The 18061-nt window shown below is 46.4% G+C and overlaps 1 protein-coding gene across 4 annotated transcripts in view; it reads right to left on the bottom strand.

Annotated features, from left to right (window-relative positions):
* The window catches only part of RNF13 (ring finger protein 13), a 100279-nt gene extending 85446 nt beyond the window's left edge, over positions 1 to 14833 (bottom strand). For 3 of the 4 annotated variants that reach the window (XM_066241733.1, XM_066241735.1, XM_066241736.1), the window contains exon 1: positions 14676 to 14833. The gene's annotated coding sequence lies outside the window, so the exon portion shown is untranslated. Of the gene's footprint in view, positions 1 to 12891; positions 13026 to 14675 lie in introns of all 4 variants that reach the window. The other variant, XM_066241734.1, reaches the window with a different exon arrangement.
* Between the last annotated feature and the right edge of the window lie 3228 nt (positions 14834 to 18061).

Below are 18061 nucleotides of genomic sequence, written 5' to 3'. Positions count from 1 at the left end.
GATCCACGTGGCAGGCGGGTCCCCCACAGGCGGGTCTCTCACTGGAAGGTACGGCTGCAGCACATCAGGGGACAGAAAACTGCACGGGGGTTTCCCAAGCCAGAGCTGGTCTTGCGCTGCGGGGCACGCAGGACACGCAGGACGCACTCCGGGGCGCACGCCAGCAGGGGTCCTCAGGGCACTGCAGGCACGGACGAGGCCTGGCTAGGCAGGGTCCCCCGCGGAACGCCACGACCAGGTGGTCACCAGGACTGGAGTGGGGCTACGAACTCAGGTCTCTGGGCGCACGGTTGAGAAAGAGCAACACCAGATGTCCCCAACCATAAACTGCTGACAGACCACACGGGGGGTGGGGAGGGGGGGAGGCAAAGAAAAAAAGGAAAGCACAGCTCAGGAGGACTAGAAAGGAGAAAATCCTTCCTCCGTTGTTTCCTCCAGCGTTCATTCCCCTCGAACGCCCGACAAAGCTAGCGTCACGCTCTCTGTAAAGAAGTGATTGAGTCCAGTCCATCTCTGCAGAGCATGTACTGAATGGTGAATTTGAAGAAGAAAATAAATAAATTGGCAACTGGCAGTTATCTTTCTATTTTTAACAGTATTTAAATAAGGCAGTCTTCTCTCACTTATCACAGCGAGATGCCCTGGCCGCACAGCTCAGCTGGTTGGAGCATCGTCCTGAAGCAGAGAGGTTGCTGGTTAGATCCCTGCTCTCTCGCTTCCTCTCTCTAAAACCAATAAAACATTTAAAAAAACAATAGAGAGAAAGAAAAAAGTGAACATATATGATCATTAGTGTGTTATCAACAAGCAGAATCTAAAAAAATATCTAGTCTCTTTGAAATATCATTTATTTTTAAAAGTCGCATAAATTTCTTATTCTGGTCCTGGCTAGTATCCATGTGTGTTTTAAAATAAAACTTTTAAATTACACAGTCGATTGTTAATGCTCATCGGCTTCTAGAGACTGCCTACACGCCTTGGCTCCTGGCTCTTCCTCCATCTTCAAAACCAGCAAAGGCAGATTGGTTCTTTCTCACATCATGTTATTCCAAACTCCAGCAAAGGCAGATTGGTTCTTTCTCACATTATGTTATTCCAAACTCTTCTGCCTCCCCCTTCTACACGTGAGGACCCTTGTGATTACACGGCCCACCTGGATAAGCCAGGATAATCTTCCCACCCAAAAGTCCTTAGCTGAACCACATCTGCAAAGTTCCTTTTGCCATAACATATTCATAGCTCCCAGGTATTAAGGGAAGGGACATCTTTGGGGGTTATTATCCTGTCTACCAGTCATTATCCCATTTCTCACTGACTTTTCAATTTACTCATGGATTGCTGTTTTAGTCTTTTACAGTTACTATTATTATTTTGATGCCCAATTGTCCCCAGTTTGGCCAGTAGAGGCTCATTCAAAAGGCTCCTGTGCCTTTCTGACATGTTCCCATCATGCTTAAGCACTTCTTTGTTTTCTGCCACCAGATTTCTGGTCCTATCCATTCTTTTCCTGCCCCAGCCCTGAAACCAGCCATTTCTCCAAAGAGAATGTCCTTGTTTGTAGTCATCTTAAAGTGAAGTATTTGTTGGGTACAGAACATTAGATCAACAACTTACTCTCAAATAATTAAGGGGGAAAAAAAGATCTCTGTACTATGTGTACAACATAAAAGATACCTTGTGATTATTTCAAAATAAGTAAATAATTTTACTTTAATTGCACATCTTTGAAAGTTCAAAACAAATTATTTGAGGCCTGTCTAAATATTAGTACTGCAGACTAAAAATTTACCATCTACAATAATCACTGTGGTTTCTTTCAGAACCTGACAAACTGAATTTAGCTTCTGAAGTATAACTGAGCCTGGCCTGGGGAGGCACAGTGGACAGAGCCTGGCCTGGGGAGGCACAGTGGACGGAGCCTGGCCTGGGGAGGCAGTGTAGATGGAGCCTGGACCTGGGGAGGCACAGTGGACAGAGCCTGGCCTGGGGAGGCACAGTGGGTAGAGCCTGGACCTGGGGAGGCACAGTGGACAGAGCCTGGCCTGGGGAGGCACAGTGGACGGAGCCTGGCCTGGGGAGGCACAGTGGACGGAGCCTGGCCTGGGGAGGCACAGTGGACGGAGCCTGGCCTGGGGATGCACAGTGGGTAGAGCCTGGCCTGGGGAGGCACAGTGGACGGAGTCTGGCCTGGGGAGGCACAGTGGACAGAGCCTGGCCTGGGGAGGCACAGTGGACAGAGCCTGGCCTGGGAAGGCACAGTGGACAGAGCCTGGCCTGGGGAGGCACAGTGGATAGAGCCTGGACCTGGGGAGGCACAGTGGACAGAGCCTGGCCTGGGGAGGCACAGTGGACAGAGCCTGGTCTGGGGAGGCACAGTGGACGGAGCCTGGCCTGGGGAGGCACAGTGGACGGAGCCTGACCTGGGGAGGCACAGTGGACGGAGCCCTGGCCTGGGGAGGCACAGTGGACGGAGCCTGGCCTGGGGAGGCACAGTGGATAGAGCCTGGACCTGGGGAGGCACAGTGGACAGAGCCTGGCCTGGGGAGGCACAGTGGACGGAGCCTGGCCTGGGGAGGCACAGTGGACGCAGCCTGGCCTGGGGAGGCACAGTGGACGGAGCCTGGCCTGGGGAGGCACAGTGGACGGAGCCTGGCCTGGGGAGGCACAGTGGACGGAGCCTGGCCTGGGGAGGCACAGTGGACGCAGCCTGGCCTGGGGAGGCACAGTGGACGCAGCCTGGCCTGGGGAGGCACAGTGGACGCAGCCTGGCCTGGGGAGGCACAGTGGACGCAGCCTGGCCTGGGGAGGCACAGTGGACGGAGCCTGGCCTGGGGAGGCACAGTGGACGCAGCCTGGCCTGGGGAGGCACAGTGGACGGAGCCTGGCCTGGGGAGGCACAGTGGACGGAGCCTGGCCTGAGGAGGCACAGTGGACGGAGCCTGGCCTGGGGAGGCACAGTGGACGGAGCCTGGCCTGGGGAGGCACAGTGGACGGAGCCTGGTCTGGGGAGGCACAGTGGACGGAGCCTGGCCTGGGGAGGCACAGTGGACGGAGCCTGACCTGGGGAGGCACAGTGGACGGAGCCTGGCCTGGGGAGGCACAGTGGACGGAGCCTGGCCTGGGGAGGCACAGTGGACAGAGCCTGGACCTGGGGAGGCACAGTGGACAGAGCCTGGTCTGGGGAGGCACAGTGGACAGAGCCTGGCCTGGGGAGGCACAGTGGACGCAGCCTGGTCTGGGGAGGCACAGTGGACAGAGCCTGGCCTGGGGAGGCACAGTGGACGGAGCCTGGCCTGGGGAGGCACAGTGGACGGAGCCTGGCCTGGGGATGCACAGTGGGTAGAGCCTGGCCTGGGGAGGCACAGTGGACGCAGCCTGGCCTGGGGAGGCACAGTGGGTAGAGCCTGGACCTGGAGCACTGACCTTGCGGGTCTGAAATCCCAGGCTTGCCCAGTCAAGGCACATACAAGGAACAATTACTAAGAGCTAATGCTTCCCGCTCCTCCCTCTCTCTCCCTCCCTCTCTCTTTCACCTCTCTCTCTCTCTCTATAAAAATCAACAAATAGCCCAGGCCGGTGGGCTCAGTGGTAGAGTGTCTGCCCAGTGTGTGGATGTCCTGAGTTCGATTCCTGGTCAGGGCACCAAGAAGAAGCAACCATCTGCTTCTCCACCCTTCTCCCTCCCCCTTTCCCCCTCTCCCTCTCTTTCTTTTCCCCTCCCGCAGCCATGGCTCGACTGGTTTGCTGTGCACTGTTCCCAGGTGCTGAAGATGGCTCCTTGGAGCCTCCGCCATAGGCACTAAAATAGCTTGGTTGTGAGCATGGCCCCAACAGGCAGAGCATCGGCCCCAGATGGGGGCTGGTAGGTGGATCACTATCAGAGCTCAAACAGGAGTCTGTCTCTCATTTTCCCTCTTCTCACTAAATAAACAAATAAGTAAATAAATACCTCTGAGAATAAAGTTATTCATGTTTATTCATAACAAAAATTTAAGTATTTTGAAACAAAATATTTAAAAGCTTCTATCAAGGAAAACTAAGAAAGGGAAACTAAAATATAATAGTGATAATTTATATATTCAAATCAACCTCCACGCCAATCAATTTTTCTTCTTCATGGATCTCTAAACCGGATTTGGTATAAATACGGTTTATGCCTCAGGCTTTCTCTACAACATCAGAACTTAAGTAACAAATAGTAAGAATAACCTTTAAGTGAATTATTACATTCACACCTTTCTCCAAGCTTAAAGAAAACAAAATGAAATATTTTATCTCCTATTATAATGCCCAAGCATATGTAACATACCAGAAATGCAATAATTTAATTAAATAATCATTCAACACTACGCTATAAGAATACTCAATGCTATTTCTATTCAGGATAATCATAATTAGACATCAGAATTCTTCAGTGTTGCAATTTCCACTTTCTTATTTACCTATATAATCCAACTCATATATGTAAGAAAGAAAAGAAATGACTACTGAAATCAATGTTATACACAAAAATCAGTTGTGTTTCTATACACTAGCAATAAACAACTCAAAAATAATTTTTTTTTTTTTTTTTCTGAAGCTGTAAACGGGGAGAGACAGACTCCCGCATGCGCCCGACCGGGATCCACCTGGCACGCCCACCAGGGGGCGACGCTCTGCCCACCAGGGAGCGATGCCCTGCCCCTCTGGGGCATCGCTCTGTTGTGACCAGAGCCACTCTAGCGCCTGGGGCAGAGGCCAAGGAGCCATCCCCAGCACCCGGGCCATCTTTGCTCCAATGGAGCCTCGGCTGTGGGAGGGGAAGAGAGAGACAGAGAGGAAGGAGAGGGGGAGGGGTGGAGAAGCAGATGGGCGCCTCTCCTGTGTGCCCTGGCCGGGAATCGAACCCGGGACTTCTGCACGCCAGGCCACCGCTCTAGCACTGAGCCAACCGGCCAGGGCTCAAAAGTAATTTTTTTTTAAATTCCTTTATAAAGGCATCCAAACAATAAAGTGTCCAGGAGTCAATTTACTCAGGAGGTGAAAAGAGGTCCGAGATGGCGGCAGTGGAGGAAGGCGCTGAGCCGCCCGGCCCAGAGGAAACTGAGTCTCCATGTGCACAGAGAGCAGGCCCTCCTGTGAGACAGGAGTGCAAACAAACAGTGCCTCAGCCAGGGCGAACGAAAGAGAGGGAGCAGGGAGAGCTAGGAAACCGCAGGGGCTCGCGAGCGCGGGGCAGCTCTCCAGACTGCAGGTGCCACTGAGCACAGGAGCTTACACACCCTTCTTTCCCCGGGGCAAGCAGAAGCTCTACTTCAGGTGTTCCGCCCCTTAGGACCTCCCAGCAGCCCACGCCCAGCCACAATGCCCAGGCACTCCCCCCACCAAAGGGAGATAAAGGATCATAGGGCGTCACCACACGCTTCCCACCCACAGCTGCTCCAGTCAGCCAGGGCCCCCAGGTGCCACAAGGGACTGCCAGGCTCCAGCTGACCTGCCAAACGATGCAGCACACACAGCCTACACAAGACCGCTCACAGTAAAACAAAAGAGAGAAAGTGTAGAGAAGGCTGGGGAGCCACGGGAGCCCTCCAACAGCTGCAGGCATTCTCTGGGACTGAAGGTGTCGGTGACAGCCATTGCACACGTCCCCCTTTCACCCCCACAGGGTGGGTGAGAGCTTACCCAGGAGCTCTGGCCTATCTGCAAGGTCATTGCAGAGCATTCCCGAAACACCCACCAGGCCCACTCCGGCTCGAAACAGAGGGAGCGAGCAGGATCAACAGGTACTACTACATGCACCTGGCCTCGCCACTCAGGGCGCTTCCAGCTCAGCGGGTCAGCGCCCCAGTCACCACAGGCATCTGCTCGGCTCCAAACGGCCTGCTAAAGCCACCCAGCACACAGCCTGTATAGAGACCACATTCACACCAGCACACAGCCTGTATAGAGACCACATTCACACCAGCACACAGCCTGTATAGAGACCACATTCACACCAGCCACTTTCTGAAGACCGGCAGAGAGCTCTTTTGTCTAATTCACATACATATAACCACAGAAAATCAGACAAATGAATACAGTATTTCTCAAATCAAGGAACCAAAAAAATCCCCAGGGAAACAAACCCTAAGGAAACAGAGATAAGTAATTTGCCTGATAACTGAATTCAAAGGAAGGCCCTGGCTGGTTAGCTCAATCAGTTAAGAGAGTCATACCAAAACAAGGTTGTAGGTTTGATCGCCAGTCAGGGCACACACAGGAAGCAACCAACAAGTGCATGACTGAGTGGAACAACAAATGAATGCTTCCCTTCCCCCTCCCCTCTCCCCCTGTTCCTCTCTCCCTCTGAAAGTCAATAAAAATTAAGCTCTGGCTAGATGGCTAGGTTGGTTGGAGAACTGTCCCAAGCGTGAAGGTTGCTGCTGCTTTGACTCCCCAGTCAGGGCACATAAGGAACAGCTTGATGTTCTTGTCTCTCTCTCAAAAAAAAAGTCATAAGGATACTCACCAAACTTTAGAGTAGAACAGAAAAATTTAGGGAGAACTTCAACAAAGAGAAAGTTTAATAAATAATTTAGTAGAGCTGAAAAATAGAATAACTGCAATGAAAAATACATTAGAAGGGATCAGCAGCATATTAACCAATGCAGAAGAACAAATCAGCAACCCAGAAGACTGACTACTGGTTAGCAATCAGAACAGCAAAAAGGAAAAAAAATAATAATAAAAACAGTTTAAGAGATCTTTGAAATAACACCAAGCACACAAACATTCACATTACAGGGATCCTAGAAAGAAGAAACAGAAACTCTATTTAAAAAACTAATGGCGAAAACCTTCGTAACTTGGGAAAGAAAACAGACATCCAGGTCCAGGAGGAAGATTTCCAAACAAGATGACTCCAAAGACATCTACACTAAGATTTATTATACAGTCATTTAAATGGCAAAAGTTGCCTGCCCTGTGGTGGTGCAGTGAACAGTGTCCATCTGGGATGCGGAGGTCCCAGGTTGGAAACGCTCACCAGCTTAGCAGGAGCTCACCGGCTTGAGGGCAGGCTCACCAGCTTGAGCACGGTGTTGCTGGTCTGTGCATGGACATTGACATGACCCCATTTAAATGAGACGTCCAAAATGAAAACGAGATATCCAGGACATTCACAGAACTAGAAAGCAGACTGCTGGTGGTCGGAGCTGGGAGGAGCAGGAAATAGGAAGGAACTGCTTAGTGGGCATAGTGTTTTATTTTGGAGTGATAAAAATGCTTTGGAGCTGGACAGAAGTGGTGGCTATATAAATGAACTGAATGCCATGCAACTGTTCACTTTTAAATTGTTGATTATATGTAACCTCAAAAAAGACTTTAAAGCAATTAATGATTATAATACACATTAGACAAATGTATAAAACCTCAAAAAAGACTTTAAAGCAATTAATGATTATAATACACATTAGACAAATGTATAAATTACAAGCACAGTTCTTCCTTTCTAAAGGTCAAACATATAATTGCAAGCACAATAATTAGGCAAATAAAGATCAACATTTGAGTTTACTATCTAAGCAAGATAAGAAATTCAACTCCTAGTCTCTTTCACAACATGATTTAGAACTATTCACCAATCACCAGTTGTGGTCATTTCCCCCTAGAAATTCATTCCCTCTATAAAATTTAACTGGATAGCTTGTTCATTATAATGAAATTGAGCTTGAACTAGAGTCACATTCAATTAATTCAACTTCAACAAGTTTCTAGCCCCTTAGAAATGATTATAAGTCAAATTTTTGTAGCTGACCAGAAGCAGCTCTCTTATTTCAACTAGCAGAATACCCATGTGGCTATGAACACTGAAATGTTTTCATGTTGCATGTTTTCTAAAATTTTCAGGGTTACTCATGCCCTAAAACCACAAAACTGACACTTCCTCAAACTTTATGTCAGCATTAAAAGACTGATTTCCTCAAGTAGGACTATAACACTGAACTAACTAGAAATAACACTGAACTAACTAGAAATAACAAAAATAACTTCCTCATGAATCATTCCCTTAGGAGGAATATAAAGGAAGACAGAAAAATGCCTGATTGTGTTACTATCTGCGCAAAATTCCTCAACAGATTCAATAACTTTCAGAATGAAGTCCACAAGTAAGTTGTGACTTCCCACAGAAAGTGGTTCACGACTGGCCCTACCTGGGACTCCAGCTCTCTCCCTAGTGTCCCTTCTCAGATCACATGATCCTCCTTCACCCAACCGTTCATCATGTGCCATTTAAACCGTCCATCCCTCCCATTATTATTTTCTAAATCTATTTTTACTTTATCTTTTCGATCTCAGAAAGAGAGGGAACAAGACAGAAACAGACACAACGATCTGTTTCTGAGTACAGTATTCTTTCAAAACTCCCTGAAGTTAAGGACTAAACCTTTTTGACCTCATATACTCAGCTCCTAGGACAATAATCAAAGGCTGTTGTAAAACTGAAGTATGGAAGTAAGAGTAACTATTAAAACCCACTATTAGTGTGTAAAATATTAGTTTATTTTTTCCTATATAACATAAGCAAAAGGGAAATATATATAGACTATATATTAGGCTATAACTTGCTTTCTTTTTTTTTAAATTACAATGTGGCCTTACTAGTAAATAACATTAAATAGATAACATCAATTTTGTAAACACATTTTTAAACATCTTGTTCACTAATAAGAGTATAAATTTAGTCCTTCTTATTAGTCAATGAAAAGCTCGTGATCAGCTCCATATTATCTGAATTTTAAGTGAAACACTACTGCAATAGATATTTTGTAAGAATCTTAAAAGCAGGTTTTTTAAACTAGAAAATTCCAATTACCTCATCTTACAAATGAGGAAATGAAATGAGAGAGGTCTAGTTATTCATGCAAAGTCATCCTTACTGCTGTTTTCAGCTACAATATAACCTTATTGACATTTCCGCCTCACAGGCAAGCCAGGCAGCGCGATCCACAGCACCCTTCTCTTCTTCCTACCTTCAGTCTAGTGCGTACATGGGCGAGTCCTTAACACTGGCTACATTTAACTGATTGATTTATATTTAAGATCTGGCCCCAACCTTAACACAGCCTCCTCCTCCCCATCATAAACACTTAATTAGTACCTACACTTACTGATCATGAAATACATCTAAGTCATTCCAGTGGGAAGAAAGGGAAATGGAGAGACACACAGAAGACATTGTCCCTGCCTTCAAAGTGCTCTACAAAGTCAGATCCGATCTGGTATGATACTTTTATTACTGTCATCTGTTTAAGATGGTGTTTTTATAGAGTACATGAAAAATCTCATTATGTTCCATTATTAAAATATACCTTATTTGTCCCACTTGAAGATAAGCCCCATGAGGTCAAGGACCTTGTCTCTTGGCTCACTCATGTAGGCCGTGCCCAGAACAGTTCCTGACATAGAAGGTACCTACGTATTTGTTGAGTGAATGAATGCTTTAGAAAAACCCATGAAAAGCAGAATCCAAGTAATGTTTCCAACTATGGTGTGATAGAATATGTCAACTTTTTCTTGTCCTACTGTTTGTGCCTAATGTTCAATTTTTTATTTGGCCAGTTACTCAGGCCTTACATTTCAAGGAAGTAAAAACAGTTCAGAGATAGATAAATTATAGTACTTAGTTTAATATCATGCCCTATTCACTGCATCAAATTCTAGAAACTGCCAAGAGAGCAACCAACCTACCAGCCCTTCAGACCTTACTTAGTCACTTATTTTTTTATTGATTGATTTGAGAGAGGAAGGGAGGAAGAGGGAGAGAGAGAGGAACATAGATCTGTTTCTGTATGTGCCCTGCCCAGAGAGAGAACCAGCAACTCCTGTGCTTCAGGGCGACACTCTAACGGTTACCAACTGACCTATCTGGCCAGGACAGGAGTCACTTTTCCAAGTGTAGAGAGTCTCCCGATAGTTTTCTTCCCTTCTCAGAATTGGTATCATCATCTTACAGAATGAGGAAACTGAGGCCAGAGAATGGGTGGTTCATTCACCGAATCCCTCTTCTTTCCACCACACCAATTAGCCTGCTCTCTTTCTCTTTGAGGTTCTTCTTCCATAATCTTAGCAATAAGCACAATACAGTCTCTCTAGGTCCCTGTTATTGCTGCCCACATTCTAAAATGCTCTCTGATTTTAGAAGTTTTACTATTAATCAAGTGAGGTCAACAAAGGAGGAGTGAAATAATAGCAAATCTGCCTGACCAGTAGTGGTGCAGTGGATAGAGCGTCAACCAGGGACACTGAGGTCCCAGGTTCAAAACCCCAAGATCCCAGACTTGGGGGTGGATTCATCTAGCATGAGTGCAAGTTTGCGGACTTGAATACAAGATCATGGATCCCAAGGTCACTGGCTTGAGCAAGGGGTCAATGGCTCTGCTTGAGCCCCCACCCTCCGGCCCAAGGCAGTAGGAAAAGCAATCAGTGAAAAACTAAAGTAACACAACTAAAGTAAAACTATAAGATGATGCTTCTCATCTCTCTCCCTTCTCATCCTCTCTCTCTCTCCCTCTCAAAAAAAAGTTACAAATCTGCTGATGTCACAATTCACATTCAACTGTGTGTATAAATGCCTGGCACTATATAAAAATCACAGCATCGTTCCAAGTTCTTAGTTAGCCTCCAATTTGTTGGCTCTTTTTTGAATAAATATAATATGCATTACAAACACCTATTAATATATTATATGTAATTACATAATCTTCATACAACATCATGATGATGAACTCTTTTGCAGACCGGCCTGAAGTTTCTGGCAAACCAACACTGACCTACCTGCACACTGGCAGTTGAAAGCCACTGATACAAAGTTCTTAGGTGGTACAGTGGATAAAGCGTCAACCTAGAATGCTGAGGTCGCCTGTTGGAAACCCAGGACTTACCTGACCAAGGCACATACAAGAAACAACTACTACAAATTGATGCTTCCTACTTCTCTCCCATCTTTTTCTCTCTTCTCTAAAATCAATAAAAATCTTGCCCTGGCCGGTTGGCTCAGTGGTAGAGTGTCGGCCTGGCGTGCAGGAGTCCCGGGTTCAATTCCTGGCCAGGGCACACAGGAGAAGCGCCCTTCTGCTTCTCCACCCCTCCCCCTCTCCTTCCTCTCTGTCTCTCTCTTCCCTTCCCGCAGCCAAGTCTCCATTGGAGCAAAGTTGACCCGGGCGCTGAGGATGGCTCCATGGCCTCCACCTCAGGTGCTAGAATGGCTCAGGTTGCAACAGAGCAACACCCCAGATGGGCAGAGCATCGCCCCCTGGTGGGCATGCTGGGTGGATCCTGGTCGGGCGTATGCGAGAGTCTGTCTGACTGCCTCCCGGTTTCCAACTTCAGAAAAATATAAAAAATATAATAAATAAATAAAATCAATAAAAATCTTTAAAAAAAAAAAGAGCAAGCCCTGGCCAAATACACTGCTCACAAAAATTAGGAGGATGTTTTATTGCTTCATGATTATTTCAAAATATACACTATACCTGTCATCACCTCAATAATGCAAAAGTTGTGGGTTTGATCCCCGATCAGGGCACATACAGGAAAAGATCAATGTTTCTGTCTTTCTCTCTAAAATCAATCAATAAATTTTTAAAAATAAAGAAAGTGCTTAGAATTGTATGTGACCCATAGTAAATAATCGATGTTAGATTAGTTATTATCACTGCCCTTGCTATTTTTAGGCTCTGATGTGTAAACTCTGACAATACCAATTATATGTTCTTGCTGTTTCCAAATCAACTTTTAGATACTACAAAAGCTTAATACTGTTTTGTTTGTTTGTTTTTTTACAGAGACAAAATCAGAGAGAGGGATAGACAGACAGGAATGGAGAGAGATGAGAAGCATCAATCATTAGTTTTTCATTGTGACATCTTAGTTGTTCACTGATTGCTTTCTCACATGTGCCCTGACTGCGGGCCTTCAGTAGACCGAGCAACCCCCGCTCAAGCCAGCGACCTTGGGTCCAAGCTGGTGAGCTTTGCTCAAGCCAGATGAGCCCGCGCTCAAGCTGACGACCTCGGGGTCTCAAACCTGGGTCCTCCGCATCCCAGTCCGACGCTCTATCCACTGCGCCACCACCTGGTCAGGCTGTATTTTTTATATATGCTCAATAAAGTTACAGAATACATGAATTTTTAAACAATGATTTACTACCATCCTGTATTAAAAGAAATTCACTTGTCTATTAATTTAGTTCCCTCTTTTGAGAAAACAATGTTTACCAATGTTCCTCCCTTTCTGTCATGTGAAACTACCATATGCAATGCCATAATGGTAGTAATATGTCAAATGATGCAAAACACTATTTTGATTCAAACTCATTTGCCTTCTGCTTCACATTAATTCCCAAATTTTAAAATGTCCAAAATCATACTATTTTTTCTATTCCTAGGTCATACCAACATGAAGCACTCCACAATATCTGACCAAGCCATTTCATTTTCAAGCATCTCTATGGCAATCACTATAAAACATAAAATGCCTTCCTATCCAATTTATCACAAAGACATAAATACCCTTAGTCCTACCCTTACTTTGTTAAAAATTAGTGCCTGAAAAACTTCTATTACACCTATGCTACTCTAAGATGCAGAGAAATATAAAAAGAAGGGTATGGAATGCTAGTATCAAAAGGCTTGAGAGAAATGAGCTTTAAACAAGGACAGATGAGAACTTATACTCTAAAGTTCATATACTAAAACCTCACAAACCAAGATTCTGTCCACATGACTCACTATTATTACACATGGAGACACCAAACTGGCTGGTGTCAAATAAAGGTAGATGTAAAAAATACATTAATAAAATGGTTGTCATTTTTGACTCAGAAATAACTGGGTCTTAACCAGTTTTAAAAAAGAAGCTTAGCCTGACCTGTGGTGGTGCAGTGGATAAAGCATCGACCTGGAATGCTGAGGTCGCTGGTTCAAAACCCTGTACTTGTCTGGTCAAGGCACATATGGGAGTAGATGCTTCCTGTTCCTTCGCCCTTTCTCTCTCTCTCCCCTCTAAAATGAATAAAAAAAATTTTTAAAAGAGGTTTAACTATGTAACATTTTATTTCAATTAACTCTTACAATTCTTCCCTATTTACAGATACTTTCACAGAATTGGTAAATAAAAGAGCTGAAAACTGAACCCAGCCTGACCCCTACATTTGGGATCCAGCATTTTGACATAAACCACTTTAATACGGTATACATTAACATCTTCCTCTTCACCCACACATATCCCAGAACAAAAGCTTCCTAAAATATTTAAGTCTATGGGATGTCCTCTGATCTCTCTCTCTCTCTTCCTAATGTTAATGTCATGCATTAAAAGGATTCCAAAATCTGCCTGACCTCTGGTGGCGCAGTGGATAAAGCGTCGACCTGGGAACATTGAGGTTGCCGGTTCAAAACCCTGCACTTGTCTGGTCAAGGCACATATGGGAGTTGATGCTTCCTGCTCCTCCCCCCTTTCTCTCTCTCTCTCTCTTCCTCTCCCTCCCTCCTCTCTAAAATGAATAAATAAAAATAAATTCTTTAAAAAAAAAAAAAGGATTCCAAAATCCGTTAATAACTTCCCATGTCCCCAAATTACACTTACTTCCTGTTTCAAGTTTCTTTTTTCTCTTTATTTTGCTATCCCAGTCCAGTTTTGTTACTCTGAAACGGAGCTCATCTCCCCAACCCATTAAAAATGGTCCTTAAATAGAGTCTATGCTTCAACCTGGACTGGATCAGTTTCTCCACTAGAACTCTTGGGGGGCGGCACACCCATCGTGTCACACTGTATCAAACTGCAGATGTTCCCCTCGGAAAACATCAGACCGCCGCTGAAAGACGTGCCTTTGTTTAAGTTTCTGCTGCATCACTGACCAGAAACAGAGCGGGCAACGTTTGGAGCAACCAGAGGGCCTGAGCGGCTGCCCACGGTGCTGGGAACTGAGGGCGCAAGGGCAGTTCTGGAAACTGACTATTGCGGAATGAGGACAGAACATGCATTTGACTCCGTGGCTGCCACCCAAGTTATGCGGGAGTGCTTCTGGGTTCGCCTGGCTCCCCTGCCGCCGGCCGGCCCCGCTCCCTGGGACAGACGCCTTTCCTCGGGCCGGGTCAACTCAACAAGCCGGGCCGAGCCGCACGCTCCGGGGCAGGGGCGGACGCGCCTGGGTCCCCAGCACGGTCACGTCCCACCTTTGACCGGAGCTTCCAGCGGGGCGGGGGGACTAGAAGGGGAAAGGTGGGACAGAAAGAAGGTGACAGCGCTCTTTTTCAAAGAAAACATTAGAGTCCCCGCCACTAAAGTCGAGAGATGTCGCCTGGGGACTCCGCGACAAGTGCCCGGCCAAGAGATGCCCTGCAGACACCTCCCGCGCCCCTGTCACCTCAGCGGGGACGCGGGGAACCAAACCGATAAACCACCAACTCAGCGGGACGGAGGAGGGGGGCACTCGGCCTCCCCAGGGTAAAGCTCCCCACCCCCCCCCACCCCGCTTGTGATTTAATTTCTTTTATTTTTAAGCCTTTCAGGAAAAGTCTCCTTTCCTGCGCTCTCAGCCCCAGGAGGAGCAGCAGAGCCCTCGGAGCCCCGAGGCAGGCGAGGGGGTGTGTTCCGGGCCCCGCGCGCCGCCCCGCCCCGCCGCACTGCCCCGAGGCCTCCGCGGTCTTTACCTGAAAGCCGGATCCCGCAACACAAACGGGCTCGCCGGCGGCGTCGCTGCGGGAGCACCCCCTACCCGGACTCCATGACCGCACATCCGCACCGAACCCCCGGGCCCGGACTCGGAGCTGGGACGGCGGCGGCGCCGGGCAGGCGGAAGTTCCGCCCCGCGCGCCTCATTGGCTAGCTCCCGAAACCCGGAGGAAGCCATTGGCCCACAGAGCTGCTTGCTAAGGCCCTGCCCACTCCTGCCGGGCGTCACTGCCCGCCCGGGCCCGGCCCGGCCGGCTCGAAAACATGCCTAGTACGCGGAATGGAGCTCTTGGCCGCGTGATGGGTCTTCCCTCGGAGGGAGGAGCAGGATGGACACACTTCTGACTAATTTCGTCAAGGGAGGGAGCGAGCTGGCCTAGAGGACAGTGCTCCCGGGAGTGGGGGCCGGAGGGGACCGGAGGAATCAGGAGGGCCGGGCGGCCGCCCTCGCCCGTCGGGCTGTTGGGCAGAAGCAGCCCGAGAGCCAGCTGGCGCTGGTGCCGGCATCTCAGTCGCTTCCCCGCACCCACTCGCCCCCCGCATTAGAGGCGGGACTAGGCCTCGCCCGTCCGCACCGCGTCTGCGCCGAGAGCGGGATGGGTGGGACCGAGGCCAGCGGGCTGTCGGGCGGCAGCAGGGGCCACACGCGAACCCTCTGGCCGGCGGGGGCTGCGCTGCTCCGTGCGCCCTCGCGCCGGCCGGGCCGGCCGTCGACTCGGCGGAACCAGACCCTGTGATGAAGCCCTGGGTCTGACTTTTCATACCTTGGCCTTCATTTGATGAACCAAAATAACAAAACAAAAAAGTCTCCTCCCCTGCTGCCCTTCTGGTAAACAGTCCCCGTCCCAAGCGTTCCCATCTTAAACCCAGCTAGCTACTTGGACATTTAAGCGGGTCGGACCATCCACACTGATAAACCACTTGCCAATTAGCCACTGGAATAAGGCAATGAAAAATAAAAGAAGTAGAAGCAGTGGGCTTACTGCAGCGATTGCTGAAGGGCCTGAATGAGAAGGCCAGGAGACCTAGATACCGGGCCTGCTTCTGCTTCCAAGGAAGGCGCTTTTTAAAGGCCTACGGGGGCTTCGCATCCTTCGACATCATCTTTTAAGCAAAGGAGGGGTGAGAGGCTGCTGTCACAGAAAACACCTATAGAATACCCTTGGCTGCAACTTTTAACCTTTATTATTCTGGGGAGGCTTGAGTGGCTGAAAAACAGAAACGAGAGGAAGGCTTCCTATTATATATTTTTTGGGGCCTTTGAGCTTTGAACTTTGTAAATACTGTCTACTCAAAAGATCAATACAAAAAAATTAAAAATCAAATTACAACGAAGTAACAAAGGTCATCAAAGGTATTTTCCTCTTCTATGTACACCACGACTATATATTCTATATATTCTTAAATTTCACCAGTTGTAAAAACAGTCAACACAATACACAGTCCTGCCTTTAAGATACTCATAAATAAAAGTCAGAATTGGGAATATTACTATGAAGTCTAGAGTAATAAGAGTAAACATAATTGCAATATCTATAAGCATTTCTTCATTATCAAATTTGGCTTTATATTAAATCATATTTCTTGTATGACCTCGAAAAAAGTAAGAATAATGTTCACATATTACAGGTTAACTAACAAAGGAGAGTTCTTATTCTGTAAATAAAAGCACTTTGAATAAGAACATGTTAATCTGACTCTTCTGCTCCTCAGGTTATAATTGGTATAAACAAGGTAAAGTACTATTTGTATTGCATTTAAGCCAACTAACTGTGCTATATCCCAAAGAAGTGCAGTATTTATTCACTCCAAAGTGTTGAATAAGGGTAAATTGGAAGAAAATTGAGTAGAAAATATGTACTAGTTTATTAAAGGTAGGTTAAGACAGTAAAGTTGATAGATATTATAATTATGATTTTCAAGAATATAGGGCACATGATATTAATAGCCACTAATTATCTCCTTATAAAAACAAAAGAGGCCTGACCTGTGGTGGCGCAGTGGATAAAGCGTCGACCTAGAAATGCTGAGGTCGCCGGTTTGAAACCCTGGGCTTGCCTGGTCAAGGCACATATGGGAGTTGATGCTTCCAGCTCCTACCCCCTTCTCTCTCTCTGTCTCTCCTCTCTCTCTGTCTCTCCCTCTCCTCTCTAAAATGAATAAAAATAAATAAAAAAGAAATACTGGTCAGTTTGTTGATTTAAATTTACTTGTTCTTTATTTTAAATATTGTATTTGTTCCTATTTTGTTTTTTTACTTTAAAATAAGATATGTGCAGTGTGCATAGGGATTTGTTCATAGTTGTATTTTTTTTTTATAGTCCTGCCCTCCAACGGTCTGAGGGATAGTGAACTAGCCTCCTGTGTAAAAAGTTTGGGGACCCCTGCTCTTAAGGTTACTATAGAAAAAGCAGCCTTTCTGGACATTTCATAAATGAAATCACATGACATTAAAAAAAAAAGAAAAGAAAAAGCAGCCTTTCTTCAGCTGTGAGTTAATTTCACAGATTTGGCTTTAGAGAAACCCATTTCTTTCATTCTGTTATGTTTTTCATGATAATTTGTTCTACATTTCTTTAAAAATGCGTGTTCAGACCTGTGGTGGCGCAGTGGATTAAGCATCTACGTAGAACACTGAGGTCACTAGTTCAAAACCCTGGGCTTGCCTGGTCAAAGCACATATGGGGAGTTGATGCTTCCTGCTCCTCCCCGCCCCCTCTTCCTCTCCCCTCTCTAAAATGAATAAATAAAATCTTTAAAAAAATGCGTGTTCATTATTTTTATTTGAAAATAATAAATATACATTTTTTAAAAGGGAAGGCTACAAGAAGAAAATAGAACAAAATCAAAAACTTTTCCACCCAGAGTTTTTATTTGAATAAACCTTTGTTTAGACAAATGTATATAATTATGTAATCACTATCACAATCAATATATAGAATATTCTAGCACCCCTCAAAATAATTCCTTTCTACTCCTTAATAGTCAACCCTTGCCCCCCAAATCAGCCACCACTCATGTGTTTTTCTTTAATCCTTATAAAAAAAGTTTTAATGCTTTAAAATCTTGGTGCTCCTAGCCTGGCCAGGTGGTGGCACAGTGGATAGAGTGTCGAACTGGGATGCAGAGGACCAAGGTTTAAAACCCCAAGATCGCCAGCTTGAGTGTGGGGTTGCTGGTTTGAGCGTGCGATCATAGACACGACCCCATGGTCACTGGTTTGAGACCTAAGTCGCTGGCTTAAGCAAGGGTACACTCGGTCTGCTGTAGCCCTCTGGTCAAGGCACATATGAGAAAGCAATCCTTGAACAACTAAGGAGCAGCAACAAAGATGCTTCTCATCTTTCTCCCTTCCTGTCTGTCC

The sequence above is a fragment of the Saccopteryx bilineata genome, chromosome 8 (genome assembly GCF_036850765.1).
Source record: "Saccopteryx bilineata isolate mSacBil1 chromosome 8, mSacBil1_pri_phased_curated, whole genome shotgun sequence".
Taxonomy (NCBI): Eukaryota; Metazoa; Chordata; class Mammalia; order Chiroptera; family Emballonuridae; genus Saccopteryx; species Saccopteryx bilineata.
Note: the sequence above shows the minus strand (reverse complement) of the source record. Positions and strands in the feature narration are given on the sequence as shown.